The following is an 18,346-nucleotide window of genomic DNA, read 5'->3' as shown; positions in this document are numbered from 1 at the left end:
CAGGACACACTTGTGTATTAGGGAGAATAGGTAGGTTGGAGCAGCATTATGTAGAGACTTGTAAGCAAGCACCAGAATTTTAAATTGAGCCCTATATCTAACTGGAAGCCAATGCAGGGACTGAGAGCGGGGAGGCGTGGGAGATGCGAGTGGACGGGAAAATGAGCCCCGCCGCCACATTCATTATAGATTGCAACGGTGCAATCTGGGAACACGCAAGACCACTGAGAAGGGTATTACAGTAGTCAAGGCGAGAGAGAACAAGAGCATGGACCAGCAGCGTAGCCATATCCGGGGTTAAATAGAGGTGAATGCACGCTAAGTTTTTGAGATGGAAGTAACAGGATTTGGCGATTGATTGGGCATGAGGTGTGAAGGAGAGGTTGGAGTCATAAAGAACACCCAGGCAGCGAGCCTTCGAGGTAGAGGTGATGGTAGCGCCGTTGACTTGGAGGGAGACAGACAGACACAGGAGTAGTAACATTTGAGGGAGGAAGGACCAGAAGTTCTGTTTTGGACAGGTTGCGTTTAAGGAAGTGAGCAGCCATCCAGTTGGAAATCGAAGAGGAAGCAGTCAGAGACACGAGTCTGAGATGGGCTGAGAGAGATCAGGAAGAGCACAGGTAGATTTGCGTGTCACCCGCATAGAAATTATAACGGAAGCCAAATGAGCTGATGAGTTTACCAAGGGAGGCAGTATAGATAGAGAACAGTAGGGGACCAAGGACAAAACCTTTGGGGATGGGGGGGGGGAATGGGCAGAGTCAGAGAAAGAAACACTGAAAAAGCGCTGGGAGTGGTAGGAGGAACTCCAGGAGAGAGAGCATTATCTCATAGACCGAGATTGCAGAGAATGAGAAGAGGCTGTTTATGATCAACAGTGGCAAAGGCAGCAGAAAGATCAAGGATAATTAGGATAGAGTAATGGCCACAAGATTTAGCTGCAATTAAATTGTTGGATACTTTGGTCACAGCCATTTCAACAGAATGACCAGCGCGGAATCCAGACTGAAGGAGGTCAAGCAGAGAGTGGGATTCAAGAAAGTCAGTCAGTCTGGTGTACACAACTCTCAAGAATCTTGGAGGCAAATGGCAGTAGCGAGATAGGGCGGTAGTTGGGGGTCAAGGCTGGGCTTTTTCAGAATCGGGGTAACAGATGAATGATTGAAGGGTGAGGGAAATGTGCCAGAGGAAAGGGAGAGATTGAAAATTTTAGTGAGAGGAAGAGCAAGAGAGAGAGAAACAAAGTGCAGATGAGTTATGAGGGAATTGGATTGAGGGAACAGGTGGTGGGGCGGGAGGACCGGAGCAGAGCAGAAACCTCTTCTGCTGTAGCATGTGCTAATGAGTTTAGAATGGTGGAGGGAGTGGGATTGGGTCATGTATTGGTAGGGGAAGGAGAGAAATTAGCGATCTCTTCTCTGATTGTAGAGATCTTCCCAGTGAAGTGAGATGCAAAGTTTGTGTCGGACAAGGTGGTAGAAGGAGGGAGAGTAAAAGGGCAAAGAAGAGCATCAAAAGTGTGAAATAGGTGTTTTAGTTGATGGGACAGTGTACTTATGAGGGTGTTAAAGTAATTTACTTTTGCAGCTTTGAAAAAAGTAGCTTCATACAAATGAATTTAGGTGTTTATGTGTCTTGATTTGCAGAGTACAGAATATGTGCAGGATTTCAGTTTATTTTGAAAGTTACAGGTCACAACATAAAAGGACTAAAACGAAATTTCAATGTGAAACAATTTTAGAAGATAGTATGTTTGTCTTGTAGGTTTAGTAACCATCACAGAAAACAAAATTGCCACACAAAAGTATAGATTTATATAAAGTAGCCATCACAGGCAATTTACATTAGCTTAGACACTTTATATACATTATGGTATTATTTGCATTTGGTGCATTATAGAAGTTTGAACGGCCAAGTAACCCAACAAAGGCCTTCCATTTGAGATAGCAGACACTCCAGAGTATTTTAAAAAGGCATATATTGTCCTTAACTTGCTGCCATTTTTTCACCAATTTATGTCAAAGTTAGTGGTGGAAAAAAAACAAAAAGGTATAATTTTTTACACAGATATTTTGATGGGTATTTGATATGTAGAGGCCCTCCACCTCTCTGTTCCTGTACGTCTAGTTGTCTGGTTACAATTAAATGTCTGTTAGTCCACCCTTTGTACAGCGCTACGGAATCTGATGGCGCTATATAAAAAATATAATAATATTATTATTATTATTATTATTATTATTAAGTGCCACTGTGATAAAATCCCCCAAATAATGCTCTGTTACATAATCTGATTAAAACAATATGCCCAATGGTTAACCTAGACACTATTTTGTGAAGTTACAGTGCTGTAACAGAGAAGTGGCAATTTCAGGTTTTAAGTGAATTTTCAGATGGCGCTAAATGATCCATGAACCATTTTTGAGCATTTTAGCAGGTTGCCAATTAAAAACTACCCTACAACAGTATACCAATTCTAAAAAAAAAAAAAAATTTAAATAAATAAAAAAAGACACACCAGGGAACTTTATTTCTTTTTGCTAGTTGATCCAAGCGTAGTGGTAATAAGCATTTTAGTTTGCCCTTTTGACACACACAGTGATAAATTTACTGTGTATATTGCAAACCTTATGGGTGCTATGGCTGTATAATACTGCATATGTTGCTCAGCCATGTCGTCTGAGTACCTCTGCCAGGAATACATGGATGTTGAAGGGGCCTATTTGAGTCACAGCCATTTCAGGTTTTTTTTCAAACTTAATTTTTACGCTGGGTCCATGTCCCAATTTGGAGTAGACTAGTAGGTTGCCTGTTTAAACTACCCCACAAACACATACAATTTCTTAACAAATACACCCTGTGGTATTTCAAAAAGGCATAATTTGAAACTTAGCGTGGAATAATTTTTTGCTAGTTGGTGTCAAGTGTAGTGGTAATGATAATTTGTTATTGTTTAAAAATAATTTCCCATAAAAAAAAAAAAATAAATAAAAAAAAACACAGGCCCTGTGATTACTGCCTGCGGTGAACAAAATATTGTGATATGTATTTTGATCACTACAGGTAGTGATCCGAGGGCAGGGAAAGCGCTATTTTTTATTAAATAGGGTAAGGGGGGTTGGGATTTTAACTAATACTTTTTCTTTTGCAGATAGAAAACATATCAGCACAGATCCACTTCACACGGACTTGGAGTGAGGTGGGTGGTCAGGAGTCCCTAAAACACATGTGATTGCTGTGACTGGCTGTCAAACCGATTAAAATGCAGTGGTGGGACCTTAAAGGACCACCATAGCTCAATCTAGTGGTCCGGGTGCCAGGTCCCCCTAGTTTTAACCCTGCAGCTGTAAACATATCAGTTTCAGAGAAACTGCTATGTTAACATTGAGGGTTGATCAAGCCTCTAATGGCCGTCTCCATAATAGCCACTAGAGGCCGCGAAGAGGTCACCAGCGCTGGATTAAAGGGAAACTCCAGTGCCAGGAAAACAATCAATTTTCCTGGCACTGGAGGGTCCCTCTCCCTCCCACCCACCAATCCCCAGTTACTGAAGGGGTGAAAACCCCTTCAGTCACTTACCTGAGGCAGCGACGTCCCTCCCTCGTCGCCATCTCCTCCTCCGCGCCGCTCCTCCCTCTGATTCCGTCGGCCGGCGAGACTGATCCCGCCCACCGGCCGAGGATCGTGCATGCGCATTAGCGCTCCCCATAGGAAAGCATTGAAAACTAATTTCAATGCTTTCCTATGGGGAAATGAGCGACGCTGGAGGTCCTCACACAGCGTGAGGACATCCAGCGATGCTCTTGCAAGGATATAATCCAGGAAGTGACCTCTAGTGGCTGTCTAGTAGACAGCCACTAGAGGTGGAGTTAACCCTGCAAGGTAATTATTGCAGTTTATAAAAAACTGCAACAATTACACTTGCAGGGTTAGGAGTACTAGGAGTTGGCACCCAGACCACTCCAATGAGCAGAAGAGGTCTGGGTGCCTGGAGCGTCCCTTTAAGGTAAGTGGCTTCAGCACTTCAGCACTGAGGGAGGGGGACCTAATAACCCTATAGTGCCATGAAAACTAGTTATTTTTCCTGGCACTATAGTGCTCCTTTAAGAGAGCTGTGCATAAACAAATGACCCCAAATCACAATGAACTGAAGTAAAAGTGTAAAATGGAGTGGGTCAAAATTCCTTTGCAACTATGTGAGAGACTGATAAAGTCATACAAAAAACTATTACTTCAAGTTATTGCTGCTAAAGGTGGTTCTACACGCTATTGATTCATAAGGTGTACTTCGTTTATCACACATGCCTTCTCCATTTCGGTTTTATTTTTTGTAAATAAATAACACTGTGTAATATGTCATGTGCTGCTGTTCATCTGAGGTTGTATTTACCTAATTTTAACACCTGCTAAGGAGCAGATGATTATTATGTCCTGATATGTAAAACCATAGAGCTCAAAGAGGGTGTACTTTCTTTTTCCCTGTAGAAACAGAAGGACTCCTGAAACACTGTAGCGCTTTGCATACAAATATGCATCAAATCTTGGCATCAACCCTCACACGGCTGTTTAACAATATCCTGGGGAGGCCCTTGCACACTTCCATTGAATTTAAAAGAGCACGCTGCGCACTCAGGAAAATGCCTGCCGAATCCTCTTCCCCCAGTGATGTAACTTATAAGGATATAATGCGCAAGAGGCATGCTGAAGATCCTTTTAAAAGGCCAGGAGATCCCACTATTCTAAGATCTCTCCTGCAACCACTTAGGCGGCACTCACGCTAGCAGACTTGCAATACTGATGGTTATTTTAAATTCTTCATCTCAGTACACACAAGAGGAAGATGCAGGTGATACGCTCAACGTAGTATCTTCCTGCCGAGCTCTAAACCTCCAGTATTGGAGGTGTATAATTGGTCTCCCCACTCTCAGTCCAGTGGTCCCACCAGAAGTAGAGGAGCACAAGGGCACAGCCTGACTTTGCATTCATGAGAGCGGATGATTGCCTCAACCGGATATATCACTTTACAGTGCTTGCCAGGGCCTTGTATGCAGAGCTGTTCACGAATTCTGAAGTCTGACTGGTTGTTGTTTTTTTCCCCCATTATTCTTTGCTATACAGCTCGCCTTGGCTCTTGTCTCACACTAAGAACATGCTGGAGTTAGTGGAATATATGGTTGTCCAGTCCTACCTAGTATTATGAACGGTGACTGGTTTTAGTGAGCACACATCGCCATTGGTTAGCAAATTCCTTCCTTGTTTTTTTTTTATTTTTTAGAAACAGTCACCATCACAATCCCATTCAATTACATCTCTTTAGCTGGGGGTGATACCTTTGAATCATTCGGGTGGCTTAACCACTCATAGTATTTAATGCAACACTTCTTCTGCTCCATCAACCTGTGGGTGTCTGTTAATTAATTTATTTTTAAATTAGTTTTCCTCCAGAGTTTACTTGTTCTATGCCAATTCTGGAAAGCTTCCCAGCTTAATGTAGTGGTTCTGATGTCTCAAGTCTGTCCATTAAGGCTTTTCAATGTAAACACGGTCTTTCCAGGGGAAAAGTAATGTTTACATTGCTGCCTAGTAACACCTCTAGTGCCAATCACTTAGACGGCTTCTAGAGGGTGTGATAAAGTGAAGGCAGAGAGGCCATTTAACCCCAGGGGGAGTATATGTAGTTTGTGTGTTGCACAACACAAAGCTAAAGTTTAGTTATGGGCCCCTGGGGTGGAGCATTTGGAGAGAAGGGTGGGCCAATGCTCCACTCCTCAGTTTAGACACAACTGGGAGAAATAAGGTCCAGGTCAGAGTTTTTTGGAACTGTCTCCAACCCACTGCTCAACTGCAGATAATCAGCTGTAGCAGTGGGAATAAACCACTCCCTGCTAGGCAGGTACAGGGGGGATTGCTGGCTTCCTCCCAGGAAGCAGGTAGGAGAGAGGCTGTTCACTCCAGAGAGAGAGTCAAGGAGACTAGGCACTGGGAGTGCAGAAAGGGAAGCAGTTAAGGCTGGCTTGGAGCACTAGGAGTGCAAAAGAAAAGCAGTCAAGGCTGGCTTGGAGCACTGGAGTGCTGAGAGCGGACAAAGACACTAGAGGTTGGTGAAACCAATCATTTTTGTTCTAGTTTAACCCCTGAGAGATAGGGAACCTAATGTTAGTGCTCAGACGAGCTAGGTTTTTGTTTATAGGGATTTGTGTTATATTTATGTTTTTATTTACTGCTGTCTCCTGTGTGGATTTACAAATAAAGTGCCTGGAGTATATGCAATTAAAAGGACTGTGCCTGTTTACCCTAGAGGACCGTGCTACCTGCAGACAAGGATCACAAGGGGATCAGAAATCCAGTGCAGCACAGTGTACAGTACCAATGTTCAGCGTCTCTAAGCTCTGCGTGGAGGTGCTGAATGTTCCTATAGAGACGTATTGATTTAATGCATCTCTTTGAAGAGATGCCGATTCGTGCATGCGCATAAACCTGCCTCTGCTTTCCTAAAAGAAAGCATTGGATTGGCTGAGATCACTGCTTAAGAGGCAAAAAAAGGGTGAGTAAAATCACATTGTACATGCGATCAGAGGGGGGCTGATCACCTAAAAAAAAAAAAATTACACACACAGTCAGAAATGATAATTTATTAAAGTTATTTTAATTTAAATCCACCCAGCCTCCCTACCTTGGGAGAGCTTGAGTAGATCAGCTTTCCCTGGTAGATTGGCTCACTACCGTAGGGAATCTGAAATCTATTTTCAGGGCCAGCTCTCTAGCATGGGGAATCCCTTGAATAATGCTAGAGAGCTGGTCGTAGGTTCAAGCAGTCGTACAGCAGGTAGATCGCAAAGTGAGGACCAACTGTAATTATCAATCCATAGATCAGAGAGCGACAAATCCCAGGTAGCCAGTCGCCATGGAAACTAGAAATTTCACCCCAACACCTGGGATTTCCCGGGAGAGCGTGAAGACGACCGTGCTAAGGAGCACTGGAGGTGGCCTGACGCCCTGGGTAACATTGGAGGCGGATGGCTGAGACATCAAGAAGGCGGTGCACAAAGGAGCAGTAATCTCCCTGCAGTTCCTTTCTGCTCCCTCACGCGCTGTTTAATGATGCCGGAGCCGAAATATGACTTCACTCTGGCCCCGGCATCACTACAGAGCGCGCATGGGATCAGAAGGAACTGCAGAAAGATTAGACAACAGCACACTGGATCATAAGGAAATGTCCACTCAGCTCTCCCAAAGGTAGGGAGCCTGGGTGGATTTAAATTAAAATGGCAATTTGTGGGTGTGCGTGTGTCTTTTTAGGCACCTGAACCCCTATGATTGCACAGGAAAGATGTTTTACTCCCTTTTTCCCCACACTGTGCCAGTTTCACTACGGTTGGTACCACCTCCATATCAGAGATCCTCAATCTTGATCTTAGCTAAGCCAATACTTTCCCATAAAAAAGCATTGGGAGGACAATGCGCACCGGCAGTACAATACCACAGTGCTACAATGAGCAGCTCATCATAGAAATGCATTGAATCAATGCAACTCTATGGGGAACATTCAGCATATCCATGCAGAGGACACGCTGAAACTAGGTGCTGCACTGTGCAGCAGTGACCCAGGACCTTCTAGCTGTCGTCTGAGTGACTGTAACTAGAGGTGTTACTAGGCAGTAATTTAAACACTTATTCTCTGAATGGGGCAGGCTTTAGACACCAGAACAACTATATTAAGCTGCAGTGGTTCTGGTGACTATAGTGTCCTTTTAAGAATTGCATTTTTTTTTTATTAAAAAATGAAACTTTGTTAATTTAAATAAAACAAAAACGGTCTCTTAACTTTTTTTAAAAACTTTTTTTAGCCTAGATTCCAAACAAATTATCAAACACTGTATATAGTGTACTACTATACGTGATAACCCTTATTTAACAAGGGAAGGATCAGTTGCCACACAATCTTGCCATTTGAGCCCACCTAGTGGGTCAAGAGTACTATTCTTCTCTTGATAAATCTGAAACGCCCATGTATAGCCAGTAGTGAATTTACATAATTTATAGAATTTTAAGCCATATAGTGACTGCTTCTATGGAAAAGATTGTTTGAAAAGCAGTCTACCATTACATTGCATAAGGGATTCATCAATACACATGTTTTTCCCACTGTAATGTGACCCCAGATTTGCAGATACTGGCTGCCAAACAAATTGTGTTGTCATTGTGTTTCTCTCTTCCCCCCCACCTGTTGTGATGCCAGGTGTAACCACGAATGAGAATATTTCTGGGGCAGTAAAGGTTAGGGGTATCCAGCTTTCCTCTGGCACTATCACTGGAGGACTCACTTAGGGGCTCAATGTCAGAGGCTGTCATAGTGTCACTGTCTGCGAGAGTATCACTATCTGAGCCTGCAAGAATGGCCTCATAATTGTGTGCCATCTTGAGGGATTCCCTTAATCCGCCTAGCTGCCTATTAAAGCACTGCGGCACTTAGAGGACATTATCACTTCCTCCTAGCACTTGTGAGCGTGAATTGGCACTGGATTAGAGCAGCCAGTAGCTCCTGACACTTACCTGGCCAGCCCACTCTCCAATGGACCCCAGGAAAGCCGCGCACACCACTAGATATACACAAAGCTGCAGAAGAAACCTCCCCCTCATTACAAATAATACAAACAGCCCACACACAAAAACACAGTCGCCACTGACAATCTACATACATGCACACATCCCAAAATGTCATTCAGACACACGATTCCACAAGAAGCCCCCAATCATAGGTATCATACAGAATACCACAAACTACTCATGAACATATAAAGTGTAACAGCCCAAATACACACAATTACAATGTTACAAAGCAATTGCAGCACATAAACAACAGGCACAATTCCACAAAATACCTCAATTTAAAAATATATATAAATAATGCCCAGCATGCCAAGGGAGTTTTAGATCTTGTTTTGACACATTAATACTGAAAGGTTGCCTACGCCTAGACTAGAGGTACTTTCTTAAAGGGACCTGCCTATCCAAGTTTTAAAATGTATTCATTCATTTCAATACCCCCATTTCAACTGGGAAGTTTGTTTGACACTGACACTTGATATGTGATATATATTCATGAACAATATTTATGTAGAGATTTGTACTTTTGTCACTTTGCTACTGTTTTACAACTGCTCCAAGAACTTGAAGCTTGATGTTATTCCATCTTATTATACTCGGTACACTATCTTAAAAATTTAAACAAATGTATTTATTGCAATCACACAGAGACCTAAAAATGCACAGGAGTTTGACTAGGGTTCAAACCTAAAACAAAAAAGTTAAATATGAAAAAACCAACCAAACAAAAAAAGCCAGAGGTACATACAGGAGAAGAGCAAAAACTATTCAAAATCCACTAGGCACATAGCCACTAGCCACTAGGTTTGAAACACAGCTGTCCCATACCAGACACACATGCACAAGTGTGGAAGATTTCAAGAACTATTTCTGATAGTTACAACTCCCAAACACCACATGAAAGGAACAGTGAAATTAATGGAAAATCTCATGAAACTGTAAATAGAAGGTACTAGTCTATTACACTGATAGATATTGGTATGACAACCAGTGCTGACAGAATGGATTTCCAGATCTGGGGTTTAAAAGTCCTATAACCAGTACAAATGTATTCACTTTCCATGAATATATAACCTCTCCCTAAGGACAAACACAGAAAAAGGCACTAAAATAATAATGTAGACATGGCAATATCACAATATATCCAACCTTGTAACATACAAGATTGTCCTCTAGGAACAAGAAGACAACTTTATGTTTCAGAATCTAAATACACACACTGCATGCAGCCTGTAAACTCATGTGACTACTCAGACACACGTCCATAGCAAGACAATAACAAACACCGCTTGGGTAAAAGGCTATCAGTCCAACAGGGCTGTTCATTAAAGTGATAATAGCACTAAAGTCAAAATACATTTCAATAAAGCTATACTCCAAGTTTTCAGTTCACATAGGTTTATCTAAAATGTGAAACTCACTTCGAAAACCCTTTCAATTCACCATTTAGTAAATAAGGCTGCAGAGTTTACCTGGAGGATGTAAGCCAAATGTTAGCCCCCCAAATGATGGGATTACAAATCCCTGGAGGTTTCTCACAGAGTGTGTGTTGCTATGGATGGGGGTAATAATTAGCCTTATACCCAGTAAACTCCTGGATCAGACACTCCTCAGTCTGAAAGGTGAAGTGGGCCAAGAATGCCCCCATTGAGGTACTCCTATAAAGATATTAAATAATAGAGGGCCAGGGATAGAACACAGGAAGGGCTGTAATCAGTCTAATAATCACAGCTTGCTATTCCTGACCGAGAGAAACCCACTGGTTAATAATCACGGTAACTGTCATTCAGCAGGAACCATCTGAGATGACAAGGTTAGCCATTGCTTCTCCATAGGACCCCACAGACCTCCACCCCCTGGGTTCCTGTGACTAGCTAAACTTAGTAGCACAGTATGGAGAACTCGTGCACCAGTCACCCTCCCCCCCCGGATCACATGACCCCCACCCGTATACTCGCCTCGCGCCGGCTGCCAGCAACCGAGCAGCTATAGGAGCCTGCGGCGTCCAGTCCACGTCAATCAAAGCGAGGGAGACCGCGAGACAGCCCGAACAACGGCAAACACCACACTGCCAGAGCGCGTCACGCGGCAAGCACTAACATAGGGGGCGGGGCAGATAGCACAGGGGGCGGGGCGATACGTGCAAACTTTAGAATCCCGCGTCACACGGCCAGCACTAACTTGGGCGGGGGGGGAACCGTGTCGGGGACGTGTCCAGTCGGGTGGGGAGGGCTGGACAGGGTGATAAGTGCAAACTGTGAAACCCAACCTACTGCCTTTAACTTTTATTTTAAAGGACTTTGTCTTAGTATTGCGAAAGGAGGCGGTGCCATGCCTGTGTTTAGTAAGTGGGCGTGTCTACGCGCAGCAGGAGCTCTTGGCTTACAGAGCGCGTGCGCTTCGAGGATTTAAACAGAGGGCGCGCGCTGGCTTTAACGGACGTGGGTTAAGTGCGCGTGCGCGGTGTCGGACGTGTATCAGGAGTGCTGCCCGCCACCCATGTTCAGTCCATACACTACCCAGCTTTGCTCTATATTGCTAATGCAGAACTTTATTTAAATCATAACAGGTTGAAGTGACATTTATGAACAGCTTGCTGGCAAATCCAAAAGTTGTTTCTCCCCCACCTCAATTCTCAAGATGTATTTATTTTACTTGTGCACTGATCCCCCCTATACAGCCTATTGGAGAGCTGGGACTTATGTCTGACCTCTTGGCTGAGGGTCTATGGCTCTCCTGTATCTGTGGGCCAGGTTATAACTAAACCAATACAGTTTGACTAGTTGTATATAGTGGGTAATTCTAGAAACATAACCACTACAATGATTGGAGGGGGCATCACCCTTAAATTTCACACAAGGGACTCAAAAAGGCATGACTTATAAATGTCACTCCCAAATAAATAAGAGTCTTTGTATCTGCGATACAGCACAAGGTTCCACTCCCAGGCATGCTGGACAAATATATTGTTCTCTTCCCAATGAGCCATAAAGACATTGGACTTATTTATGAAGCGCCAACAAATTCTGTAGGTAGCCATGTACTAATAGACATGAACTGATAGACATGTATTTGCAACAAGGCGAGCTGGATGCACAGGAACAAGGGTGATGAGGGCCCTGCTCAAATTAGCATATTTTCTAGGGGTAAAGGGGCACAAGAGGTAAGAGAAGGATGTGTTTAATGGAAAAAAGTAGGTTACTGGAATAGTTTACAGTGAAGGATTGGTTTATTGGATGCCACAGTTACAGGAGAGGAAGCAGGGTATGTTACCAAGGTGCGGGGAGGAAAAGCTATTAACAATTTAATTGATATACTTTCCTAAAAATAGTTTTTAAGGATCTTTTTGAAGGAACTGAGACTGTATAAGAATCTAACAGAGAAGGGAATAGAGTCCCATAGGAACGGCACAGCCCTAGAGAAGACTTGAAGACAGGCATCAGATGTGCGAACAGAGAATAGACGCAGATCTTCAGCAGAGCGTAGGGCCTGGACAGGACATGCTTGTGTATCCGTGAGGATAGGTAGGTTGGAGCAGCGATTTTGTACCCAAGTTGCCTTTTTAGATCTCAAAATCTTTATTGAAGACAATGCCATAGTAACTAAAACACACTTTAAACCAGTAGATGTTAACTGCTATGGATGTGCTAAAAATTAGACATTGATTTTGAAAATATGACTGTTCATGCAAATAAAAAATATTTTATTGAATGATAGTGATCATATGAAGCCATTTATTATCACATAGTGGTTTGGCTCCTCTTACATAATAATGATAACTGAAATCACCCAACTGGCCCTGATCAAACGTTTACATACCCTTGAATGTTTAGCCTTGTTACAGACACACAAGGTGACACACATAGGTTAAAATGACAAAGGTTAATTCCCCACCCCTGTGGCTTTTTAAATTGCAATTAGTTTCTGTGTATAAATAGTCAATGAGTTTGTTAGCTCTCACGTGGATGCACTGAGCAGGCTAGATACTGAGCCATGGGGAGCAGAAAAGAACTGTCAAAAGACCTGCGTAACAAGGTAATGGAACTTTATAAAGATGAAAGGGGATATAAAAAGTTATCCAAAGCCTTGAAAATGCCAGTCAGTACTGTTTAATCACTTATTAAGAAGTTGAAAATTCAGGGATCTCTTGATACCAAGCCAAGGTCAGGTAGACCAAGAAAGATTCCAGCCACAACTGCCAGAACAATTGTTCGGGAAACAAAACAAATCCCACAGGTAACCTCGGGAGAAATTCAAGCAGCTCTGGAAAACTGTGTGGTTGTTTCAAGGAGCACAATACAACGATACTTGAACTAAAATGAGCTGCATGGTCGAGTTGCCAGAAAGAAGCCTTCACTGCGCCAATGTCACAAAAAAGCCTGGTTACAATATGCCCGACACACCTTGACACGCCTTACAGCTTCTGGCACACTGTAATTTGGAGTGACGAGGCCAAAATAGAGCTTTATGGTCACAAATGTACGCGCTATGTTTGGAGAGGGGTCAACAAGGCCTATAGTGAAAAGAATGCCATCCGCACTGTGAAGCATGGTGGTGGTTCACTGATGTTTTTGAGTTGGGGCAGGGGTGTGAGCTCTAAAGGCACGGGGAGTCTTGTAAAAATTGGTGGCAAGATGAATGCAGCATGTTATCAGAAAAGACTGGCAGAAAATTTGCATTCTTCTGCACGAAGGCTAATCATGAGACATTCGTCAACTTTCCACCATGACAATTTCCATAAGGCCAAGTTGACCCTCCAGTGGTTACAGCAAAAAAAAAGGCTGGCCATTACAGTCTCCTGACCTTCATCGAGCCACTCTGGTGAGAACTCAAACATGCATGTGGTTCATGCAAGACGACCAACGACTGTGCATGACCTGGAGGCATTCTGCGAAGACGAATGGGCAGCTATACCACCTGAAAAATTTAGGAGCCTCATAGACAACTATTACAAAAGACTGCACGCCGTCATTGATGCTATAAGGGGCAGTATACAGTATTAAGAACTAAGGGTATGCAGACTTTTGAACAGGGGTCATTTAACTTTTTTCTTTGTTGCCATGTTTTGTTTTATGAATGTGCCATTCTGTTATTACCTACGGTTGAATATGATTCCTATAAGAAATAAAAGAAATGTGTTTTGCCTGTTCACTCATGTTTTCTTTAAAAATGGTACATATATTACCAGTTTTCCAAGTGTATGCAATCTTTTGAGCACAACTGTATATTCACTACTCTAGTTGCCATTATAGCCCATGGTTCAAGAACATCCTCAAGGACTAATTAACGAGACTCCAATGGAATTTTTTTTACTAGAGATTTTGTTATGCAAGCTGATAACATGAGATGGGATTTTATAGCTAAAGATTATCCAGCAGAGAAAATTGAAAGAGCTCTTAACATTGTCAAATCTCTAGATAGAAAATTGTCGGTATATTTATACTGACAGACATTTTGTGTTAAGACAGAAATTAAAAGTGTATACTGTAAGTCACTATCAGAACAGAGGTGACTCCATTTTGTATTACAATGCAAAGACAGACACAACATTTTTCTCTGTAACTCTTTTCATTCAAGCCTGAGCTAAGGAATGTGAATTATGTAAACATTTGGCAGAGATAAGACCTGAGATAAGACATGATGTCTACAGCAGTGGGGGTTGAACGCAACAACCCAGAGACAAATATATTTATATATATATATACACACACTATATCTTCATATAACTTACTATTATTATATTAATCATATATAAATAGTACTATGTTAATAATATAGAATATTGGGGCATGTCCTGGACTCCAGAATGAGTGGTCGCATATAGCCAGAGCTCCGCGCTGCTAAGGCCATAACCAACGACAAACAATGACCTGACTCAGGGACAAACTACGATTTCAGCATATCCCAGCCTAAACAACGTCGCCAGACAGAAAGAGGCGACAAAACCAACTACTTCGGGGTGAAGGCGAGCCACGCACGAGGTCTCACTCAACACGAGGAGAACCAAGATGGCAGAGAGCAAGATCCCAATCCACCCCCAGGAACAGCGGCGGCTGACTTACTCTTTACACAGGGGATCCTACAAACTCTGCTGGACACAATGGCAGAAAAGCTCCAATTCACGTTCCGGAACTCCCTTAAAAGCCTACGCTCCGATATCAGAGAGCTGGGGGACAGAACATTCTCGATCGTGGACAAGATGGCGGAACACGAGGAGGCCCACAACACCATGGCGGTAAGATTGTAAGGCCTTATGGAATGACTAGAAGTACAAGAGGGGAAGATAGCAGACATGGAGGACAGAGGTAGGCGAAACAACCTCCGCATCAGAGGCATCGCTGAAAGCATAGAATACCAAAACCCTCCTTCCTGCCAGCAGAGACCCCCAGGGATGTGTTAGTAAGACTACACTACTTTCACATAAAGGAAGAGATCATGAGAACGAACAGAGCACGAAACAAAGCAGACTTACCAACGGCCTACCAAGCCATCTCAATATATGCTGACATCTCCGCATACACGCTTAAATGCCAGAAGGCATTTACAGAAATTCCAACACAACTCTATCAGCAACACCTTCCGTAGAGATGGGGCTACCCAGTGAAGCTGGTGGCACAGCGAAACGGGAAGACGACCATCCTACAGACACCTGATAAAGGGGCCAAAACCCTCCGAACCTGTACCAGAAGGGACTCAGAGACTCTCTCCAATGTGGAGGAAAGCTAAGCACTAATTTACTCCCCTGGAAATGCAAAGTGACGACCGGTTTGGGAGTTCAAACTCCACCATTTGGTTCAGGTCTGTATGATTATCTCACTCTAGATTAATTGTTGAGCAATGTATGCAACAGTTATGTTTAGTTATCCTGCATGAATGAAAGGGGCACAGAACTCAGGGGGACATGGGCACTAACCCTAGAGGGGCTGCAGGGGAGCCATAACAAGGCCACAAAACACATTGTTTTTCGAGGGCAATGCCTTGTCACAAACAGGGAACAGAGGCAAACTGTAAACACAAGCCTAAAGGGCGCTGACCTGGCTCTTACACGGGCGAGGAAGCACCTAAGCAAGGCAACTATGACTTTAGAGGCCAATACGGGGCACTGCCAGCCCACCACAATAGTAAGTTAAATGCCCCTCCCCCATAGAAGCCCGTGGCGACTAAACACAAGGCTCCTGCGAGACAGCTGCTTCACCACTAAACCGAGGGCAGAAATAGCGCAATACTTCCAGGACAGTGACAGCGCGGACATTACCTGCTATACCCTATGGCAGGCCCACAAGTCTGTGATTCAAGGACTGTTAATAAGACGGGCATCCTAAAATGGATATCCCAATCACAACTACTAAATACCAAACCGACCTCCAGCGAGCCACAACGCAAAACCAAATCACACCTACAAAAGAGCTGAGAGAGCAAATCACACACTTAACAAGACACATACACAAACTGTCCCTAGACCAGGTGGGCTTCCACCTGAAAAAACTCAGAGCACAGAACTACACACAGGGCAATAAAGCAGGCAAATTGCTAGCACAGAGACTTAGAACAGAACAAGACGCCCAAAATATTGCGTACATGATATCTCCCGCCAGACATCCAGACATAAGATAGTAGCACATCTATATAAAGAAGTGGAAACCACCCAGAATACGTAAAGATCTATATATAAAAATAGAATGACCTGTATTGAGGTAAATCCTCCAAATATGCGCTCTGTATAAACAAATCAAATAGCTAACATAGCGTAAAATAGTTTAAATTAGGAATATAAATAAATGTGGTGTAAATGCACTCACAAACAGATGGAAGGATCAAGCCTTTCACCCACTCAGGGGTACTGTGATGAATATAAGATGTAGGATGTAGTCTTCCAACCAGATATGAAAAATAAAGGAATCAAATATAGTGAAAGTATGTAGTAAAAATATATAACACGTTTTATTGGTCGCACTTACACTTGGGATGTATAAAACAGCATATCTCCAAATAATTATGGACCTCTCGGTGATGTAAATCCAGAGTTTTCACAATGGGAGTCCAAAAGCAGTAATTAAAATGTAACAAAACATAATTTAAACAATGATAAATAAAAAAGTTCACAGGAAAATAAATCCAACGCGTTTCGTCCGTTAGAATGCTGGACTTCTTCAGGGATTTCTAAAGGTTCTTACTTGTGAGTCTTTTATAGCTGATAAAATCTCCGGTTCGTCCGGACAGCTGAAGATTTGGCGTGCGTTTCACAGGTGGAACGCACAAAGCGCGCCGAATATCCGGACCGCTTGATTAATATTTCCGGGTATGAAGACGCATGCGCGCGACTCGCGCATGCGTACACAACAAGTACCGCAACCTACGAGGGACATAAAACATAAGGCGAAAATCGCCTGAGAGTCTGCTACAGAGAATATAATGTAATATTAGTGTGCTCCTATCAGAACCCTCAATGCAAGGATAAGGGACATGAGAATGAAAAAGAAAATGGATATATATGATAAAAAATGGATATATATAATAAAAAGGGGGGAGGGGGGAATATGGGATTTAACTAAAATAAAGCTAACAAATTAGCTTTACTAAAAATGTATATGTACATATTATACAATGCGGCAACTAATCCGTTTAGCATATAGTGTTCTGATGTATCACACCAAGCACATACATATAGTTATATCCAAATACAACCATATATTAGAACAAACATCTATACCATGTATAAAATATAACTTGACCCAACAATATGAAAGTAAAATCCATTATAGCCCAACAGATTTTTTTTAAAGAATCTACTTAATGAGACATATTTAAATGCACATATATGATTGCTTATGAGAAATACAGAAGAACATTAAATAAGTCCCTGTAAATCAATTTCCTGATTTAATCCCAAATCCAAAGTTTTGAGGTTAAAAATCCAAGAGGCTTCTTTTTTAACTAACTCCTGCATTTTGTCTCCTCCCCTCCATCCTAGCTGTACAGAATCAATTCCAAAAGCCTGGAAAAAATTCCAGCAAAAAAGGTGGCATGAGTTGCAGTGTTTTGGATCACTATGGTCAATTTTATTTCTCTTTATATTATTAAAATGTTCCAAAATTCTGGTATGCAATTTTCTGGAAGTTCTGCCCACATATTGGGCCCCACAGCCATATTGCAACAAATAAATGACAAAGGAAGAAGAACAATGAATGTGTTTTTTGATAGTATACGTTTTTTTGGTATAAGTACCCACAAAATCTTTGACTTTTCTTTTTTGGTGTTTACAAGTCGAGCAGTGGCCACAGCTAAAAAAAACCTTGTATCGGAGCTTTAAAAAAATTATTACAGGGAGGTGCACTGGGTAGTAAACTGGGTGCCAATTTATTTTTTAGATTGGTGGATTTTTTGTATATGACCATTGGAAAATCAGGTATTATGTGTTTTAAAATGTCATCTCTTTTTAGAATGTACCAATGTCTTTTGAGTACTTTTTCTATCTGTTTTGCTTTAGAGTTGAATTGAGTTACAAAAGCAAATTCAAATTTATTGTTAGCATCTTTGTTTTTATTCTTATTTTTAAACTTGTTTTTAAATATAGACCTATTTTTGGTTTCTTGTTGGACTGTTGTGTGGTCATCTTCCTTTTTATTTTCATTTATATTCATATTTATACTTTTATCTTCCAGAAACATTGCTCTCTCGGTATTTAGGATCTCAGTCTCAGTCTTTTCCATATTCTCAATATTATAGCCTTTATCTGCAT

The 18,346-nt window shown here is 42.2% G+C and overlaps 1 protein-coding gene across 4 annotated transcripts in view; it reads right to left on the bottom strand.

Annotated features, from left to right (window-relative positions):
- Positions 1–10,686, bottom strand: part of CEP192 (centrosomal protein 192) — a 109,957-nt gene extending 99,271 nt beyond the window's left edge. For 2 of the 4 annotated variants that reach the window (XM_063451600.1, XM_063451602.1), the window contains exon 1: positions 10,566–10,685. The gene's annotated coding sequence lies outside the window, so the exon portion shown is untranslated. Of the gene's footprint in view, positions 1–10,381; positions 10,453–10,565 lie in introns of those variants that run through there. The other 2 variants (XM_063451603.1, XM_063451601.1) reach the window with 2 other exon arrangements.
- Positions 10,687–18,346: the final 7,660 nt, after the last annotated feature.

This window comes from Pelobates fuscus, chromosome 4 (assembly GCF_036172605.1).
Source record: "Pelobates fuscus isolate aPelFus1 chromosome 4, aPelFus1.pri, whole genome shotgun sequence".
Classification (NCBI taxonomy): domain Eukaryota; kingdom Metazoa; phylum Chordata; class Amphibia; order Anura; family Pelobatidae; genus Pelobates; species Pelobates fuscus.
This window is presented reverse-complemented; position numbering and strand designations above follow the sequence as displayed.